Below are 7,064 nucleotides of genomic sequence, written 5' to 3'. Positions count from 1 at the left end.
ATATTTAATTTTCTCTCTAAGATTGAGAGTGGCGCGGTCACCCATTTACCTTACTCCCCATTGCTGTGGCGCAGTCCTCGATGGCATAATCTTTAGTGTTACAAGTGACGCGATCGTAGGACTGATAAGGTTCAAGGTTCACAGCTTTGACAGCGCAGTTAGCGCGATCGGTATACAGATTAAGCCCCTTAACATTACATAATAAAAATCCCCATCATTACATTTGGCGCAGTCGGTCTTTAATGCCACAAATGGCGTGGTCGTAAACTTGGAGGAAAACATGCGAACTAGTTATGCTACAAACTTCGTAATTTAAATTTAAATCATTGGAGAGATACAGACTTATAAGAAAAAGTGATTAGGCCTATAACCACTAAGCTATCATGCGAAAACCCTTTAAAATATCTCATAGGAGATAATAGTCTTTCCCAAAATAAGTTAAGTGACAAAAAAAATTATTTTGAGTTATTCAAACGCAAAAATGTCAGAAGAACTAAGCGAACTTATTAATGGCGCAAAAATTGGTCGCGAAAAATGTAGAGATAATAAAATCTATTCCGCAATATGATGGACAAACAGATATCGAAGAATTTAATATCCAATTGGCCCAGTTTGTAGAATTAACAAAAAAAGAGCTAGAAAAGTTAGTCGGTATGCTCCTACTTAGATTAAGAGGACAGGCCTGAACCTTCCTAAAGCAAATTGAAAATACTATAGGGGATGATGACAGCTTGCCGATAAATACAATAGAAAAATTATTAACGGCATTCAAAGATAGATTCATCGAAACTAGTTCAACTAATAAATTAAAACACGGATTGGTATGTTTTGACCATACACAGAACATAAGAGAATATCTTCATAATATACGGATTTCAGTAGAAGCAAAATTCGGAAAAGGTTCAGGAGAATTTTTATGAAAAATCATACTACACACCTTTTTGCCAGGGCTACCCTCAAAATTATATAGAATGGTAATATCCAAAAACATCCAAACGCTGGACCTTGCAGTTCAGGAAGTGGGTCGAATGATCGAAATTGATACGATGGTGACAAATCACAGTAAAACAAAAATAAATAGCGTAGGCGAATCAAACGCAAACCTGAACTTCAATGACGATCAAGCTTCTTCAAATTTCTTTTCAAGGGATAACTCCCCAGTGCCACAAAGAAATAGAAAACAAGAACCCAATAGGCAGAAAACAGTACGCTTTCAGCCCTTTAAACCAATCAATTATGGAAATAGTTCCATAATTGTAAGATGCTATAACTGTAATCGACCTGGGCATATCGCGAGAGAGTGCCGTTATGTCCCTAATCGCACACCAAGGAATGCTGTCGGTAATACGCAAAATTATGGCAACCATTTGTTCGGAAGAACAAATTTTAGCGCCAGTGGTGCACTAGGCTATAGCCAGGGAAGATTGCGCCAATCAGTACCTAACAACGCATGCCAACCAAATTTGTACAATCCTCCCCCCAATAGACAAAATAATTATCGATTCGAAAACCCATTTACTCGTCAAAACCAATATGGTGCAAGAATGGTATATAGAAGTCCCGAAAATTTTCCAACGGGATATGAAAATTTTTCAAGCCAACGGCATTTGCAGTTGACGCCAGCACCGGGCAATGGCGCAAGAAATCCAAACTATCGTAATAATACATGGTAAAATCGACAAACAAATGTAAATCAATTAGCTAGAGATTCCATGGACATATCTGAATCTCTATTGCAGACACTGACGTATGAAATAAATCCTCAGGGAAATGTTCCAAGCCCCTGAGAAGAATAAAATGGACCCAGAAGGGCCCTAGAATATTTTATAGGTACAACCCAATAATAGTACCGTCCTTTAGTATAGTAATAATAAGTTACTTATATTTAATGATTTTTGTGTGGCAAATGTTTACTTTAAAGCTTTAATTGACTCTGGTGCCACGGTTAATATCATAAACTCAGGCGTATTTAATAAGTTGCCTCCGCATATTAGGCGACGGAAAAGCGTTAATAATCCAAATTTAACTAGCGTAACAGGGCATAAATTGGATGCAAAAGGTTCAATTCGTAAAAAGGGATAATAGAATTTTTCCGACAAACTTTATAATATGCAACAATTTTCCGTATGAAGCCATCATCGGCGCAAATTTTTTAAGGTCTAGTAGGGTACTATTAGACGTAGCGAACGAAAGGCTTGTCTACCCGGCTAAGGTAGGGGAAGGAATTTCTACCTTAAGAAATTGTAACAGAGGTTACGAAGAGAATGTAACAGTAAATAAAATTTCTGGCGGTATAATATCGCAATCTTTTGAACCTCATGTCTCGCTACAAACAGGACATGGCATAATCAGAAATTTTTTTAATTATTCTGAGAGACATTGCAGAGATGAAGTAAATTTAAATAATAAGTGGATTGAATCTGTAAAAATAAAAATAGGAGATATGCGACGATATAGGTCGAATGAAATCAAGGAAAAAGTGGAATTATGGAAAAAAGTAGGGAACCCCAATGCGGTTCAGGCGCAGCCAATGTTATTGGCGGATAATGCTAGTCTAAATTTAATAGACAATGAAAATAAAAAAAATATTATGGATTCGCAATACGGAAAACAAAAGTCCCTCCCAAAACGATGCAAAGAATTCAAATATCACAGATGATTCAACCAGTGGATTGCAAATCCAAAATATGGTTCTTGATCCCTTCGAATGAAATTCCTGAAAATCTTTTGTGCGAAGAATAGATAATATCTTACGACAAAGGAGAAGGTTTTATTTGGGTAACTAATAACCACGAAAATGATACAATTACAATAAAAAAGGGAACATGTTTAGTTCAAATCCAAGTTATCTCAGAGAATGATTTAGATAGGTGGAAAATTGCAAAAGAAACCTAGTTAACGGCATTAAAACCTCAACTAAAAAATACCCTCTAACTAAATGGCAATTCTTAAACAAATTTAACATGGATCATATTACAGACTAAGAACTTAAGAAAACATTATGCGAATTATTATGGAATTTCAAAGATATTTTTTCTGCATCTGAAGATGACATCGGACTGATACCGTTTTATGAATATTCACATTCTAACGACCGGTAATCCTGTCGCGAAACAGCCATATCGTGTACCGTATAAGCAAAAAGAGTGGTTAAAAAATAAAATTCATAAATTAGAAAAAAATGAGATTATACGCCCCAGTATAAGTCCGTATTCTGCACCAGTGATCATAGTTCCAAAAAATAATAGTGATCTGAGACTTGTAGTAGATTATAGAGCCCTTAACAAACAAGTAGTTAGTGATAAATTTTCTTTACCAAGAATAGACGAAATCCTTGACTCTATTTCAAGTAAAAAATAAATTTTCACTTCTCTGGACCTGAACCAAGGTTACCACCAAGTGAAAATAGCCGATAAAGATCTCCATAAAACTGCATTTTCTACAACTGAATGTGGTTTCTACGAATACTTAAGAGAACCTTTTGGACTTAAGACAATTTCAAGCGCGCTATGTAGACCCTTATTACATCTATTAAGAGGATTAAAGAATATCATCCATTGTGTTGATGATGTCCTATGTGTAGGGGAAAACGCTGAAGAACACTTAGCAACATTAGCTAAAGTGTTCGAGAAATTCAGAGAGGGCAATTTAAAATGCCAGCCTGAAAAAATAAATCTATGTCAACCTAAAATTAAATTTTTAGGAGTATTGGTGACGGAAGGAGAGATATCCCCAGACCCAGACGAAATAAAATGTGTTGAAAACCTCAAACCCCCTAAAACTATGAAAGAATTAAGAGGAATTTTAGGTCTTACTGGTTACTTCAGAAAATTCATGCGCAATTACGCCCAAATTGTGAAACCCCTCACGGAGTTAACTAAAGGGAACTCCCAGAATGTTACCTGGTCCCAGGAAGCTAAAACTTCCCTAGACCGTCTCAAAAAGGCACTCACTTCTGAACCGATATTATCGCTGCCTGATCTTGAAAAGGGACAAATTGTGGTCACAACCGTTGCTAGTTCAAAAGGCATTAGTGCTATTCTTTCAGAAATAATTCCCATAGGAAACCCTGATCCTTTACAAGGATCTCCTAATAAAAAAAATAGAAAAAGTTATATGCAATTCGATTAGAACTTTATCAAAAGGTAAAAGTAGTTATTCCGCCAGAAACCTAGAATTATTATCTATAATCTACCATTTGGACAAATTTAGACATTATTTAATTGGTAGAAAATTTATACTACGATCAGAACATAAAAGCTTGAAGTACCTGCGCACTTTCAAAAACCCCACGGGAATTCTAGCTAGATGGATTATGAAAATCCAAGATCTAGATTATGAATTTGAATATTTAAAAGGTAAACAAAAGGCAGCTTGTGACTTTTTGAGTAGATTCCCAGAAAATATGCCGTCGGAAGCCGAGGAAAACGAAATTAACGCTATCAATACTAAGAGTAAACATAAATGTAAGAAAAACAAAGTCAAAGACACAGTAAAAGAAGATGAGGATAACTATTGTCCCTTGTCTTTAGAAAATATAAAAAGAAATCAAGAAAAGGACAAAATGTGCTTAGCACTTATTAATTATTTTGTGAATGATGATGCGTTATCAGATAAATTCAAAACTCTTATTAAATAAATAGATAACTTTTACTATGATCTTGATGAAGAAATACTATTTAGAATCATAACTGCTGAGGCAAATAGAAACCAAACCTCAATAATACCTGTATTACCCCAAAACTTAATAATATCTACATTCGAATATTTACATTCAGATATAGGTGGACATTTAGGAATAACGAAAACTTTCCATAAATTAAAACAATATTTTTACGTGCCGTCGGCATTAACAAAACTTAAAGAATTTGTAAGTACATGCGAAGCGTGTAATTTAAGAAAAAAAACCAAGCCTATCCTAAACCCCCAATGGGAAGAGTCCCGGTAGCGAGATTCCCTTTGATATTGTCTCATTTGATTTATATGGAACCAGTGGAGGCTTACCTGTTTCCAACAGAGGCCATACTTGTATTCTTTCAGTTATAGATCACTTTTCTGGATTTACATTGGCAAAAGCATTAAAAAATCAAGGCGCTTACGCCACGAGTAAGGCGTTAGCGAAATTATTTTTAAAATTTGGCATTCCAAATAAGGTTATAAGTAATAACGGAAGCAATTTTGCTTCCAAAGTAACAAAAGACTTAATGAGTTTTCTTAACATAGAGTAATTGGTGACATCCCCATATCACCCACAAGCTAATGGCAAAATAGAAAATAGGCTTAAATATTTTCGAATGTATTAAGCATTTATACAAAGGACAACAGGAACTATTGGGATCAATTCTTACCTTATTTAACTAACATAATCAATACTGCTTATTCAGAAACAACCAAAGACAACCCTTTTTATTTACTATTTGGTCACGATTTTAGAATTCTGTATGATGAGATTATTGAGTCCCGGCAATATTATAATAACACGGAGGATTACAAACAAGAGTTCATAAATAGGATGAGGAAAACTCATAAAATAGTTAGGCAAGAGTTGGAAAAATGTAAAATAAGTCAAGAGCTAAGAAACCTACCCAAAGTCAAAGGGAATATAGATTTTAAGATAGGAGGTTGTGTCTAGCTAAAGAATGAGGCAAAAGCGGAAGGCAGAAAACTTTCCAATAAATATTCTGGACTGTACAGAATAATCAAAAAGTATGATAAAAATTTTGATTTTAAAATGGCGAACCCCGATAATGGAAGTACCTATAAGGTACATGTTAGCTGAATAAAAAGTGCCAAATTCCCGGAAAGATGGATATCGCGTCCCTCGTCTACTGATTCGTCAGGTGCAGAACACGAGCCCCCTAAGTCAAGATTGGCAGAGCTAAAACCCTTTAATTTCAAGCAAGACTATTTCGAGAATGATAGTGACGAAGAAAACTTTGAAGTATTTTTAGCTATGAAAAATCTAGTCATTGCTAAGAGAAAATCCCTAATACCAGTGAGAATAAAAACGCCAAAAAGCCCAAAAAGTTCATCATCGGAGAGAGCAGGAGAATTAGATTATACAATATCTCCAAAAAACAAATTTTTTCCGGATAGAGTTTAAACCTCTTGCACCCCCAAAAGATTCCCAGACGATATGGTTTCTACAGCAATCCCAATAAAGAAACCCCTGTCAATAGAGGAGGACTTAAACAGGGCTGTAGAAACTCTGCGTAATACTGTAGAGAAAACTCCTCCCAAATATTCAATTAAAAAAAATCTGCGAGAAGCTATGGATTTAATAAATTTCCCCATAAAAGCGAGGCAATGTACATTGCCTTGGAATTAAACTCCCAAGGATGACTAGCAAGGACAATATCATGATATAACTGTATCCAAGGTCAAGCCTAAACAATGGACTTCATGGAGGGAAACACTAATGCAAAAAATGCCCCATCCCCCCGAAGAAATGGCAGTTGAACAATGGCGGAACCCCGCAAAAACTTTTGATTCCTTTCAGAGTTCTTAAGACTCTTTCAAATCTCCCAAGTTGAAAACTCAAATCGAGGACTTAGAGAATAAACCTTCTACTTCCAGAGGGTTAGAAATTTACGAAGGAAGGGCAGATGATACTTCAAAAACGCGAAGTGCCACTTCTAAAAGTTCTAATGTGGAGTCATCGGAAACCAGTTCCGGAGAGTCTGACGGAGAATCAGACCATAGGGTAGTTAAAGAAACAGAAAAGTCAAAACCGGCTTCAGCGGCCGCTCACGCAAAAGAAAAAAATTAAAAAGGCAAGAATTTTTGAAAAAACGATACAAAAAGTTTGATCTTATATCGCTAGTAAAACCTAAAAAGAAAAAACCTCAAGAAACAGAAGAAAAAGTAAGGACACAGTCAGGTAAAACGGTTAAGAAACCGGACGGATTAAAATACCTTTAAAAATACAAAAAAAAGATTTTTAATAGTTTGGTGTCATAAAGGAACAATAATTTAAAACTCTTTGTCTAGGAATAAAAATGGTATAGCTATAAAAATACTAAAGAAAATTTTGTCCAATATATTTCAGTGTATGTGTAATATAT

Source organism: Artemia sp. Qi Xiang Cuo, chromosome 9 (genome assembly GCF_049724085.1).
Source record: "Artemia sp. Qi Xiang Cuo chromosome 9, ASM4972408v1, whole genome shotgun sequence".
Taxonomy (NCBI): Eukaryota; Metazoa; Arthropoda; class Branchiopoda; order Anostraca; family Artemiidae; genus Artemia; species Artemia sp. Qi Xiang Cuo.
Note: the sequence above shows the minus strand (reverse complement) of the source record.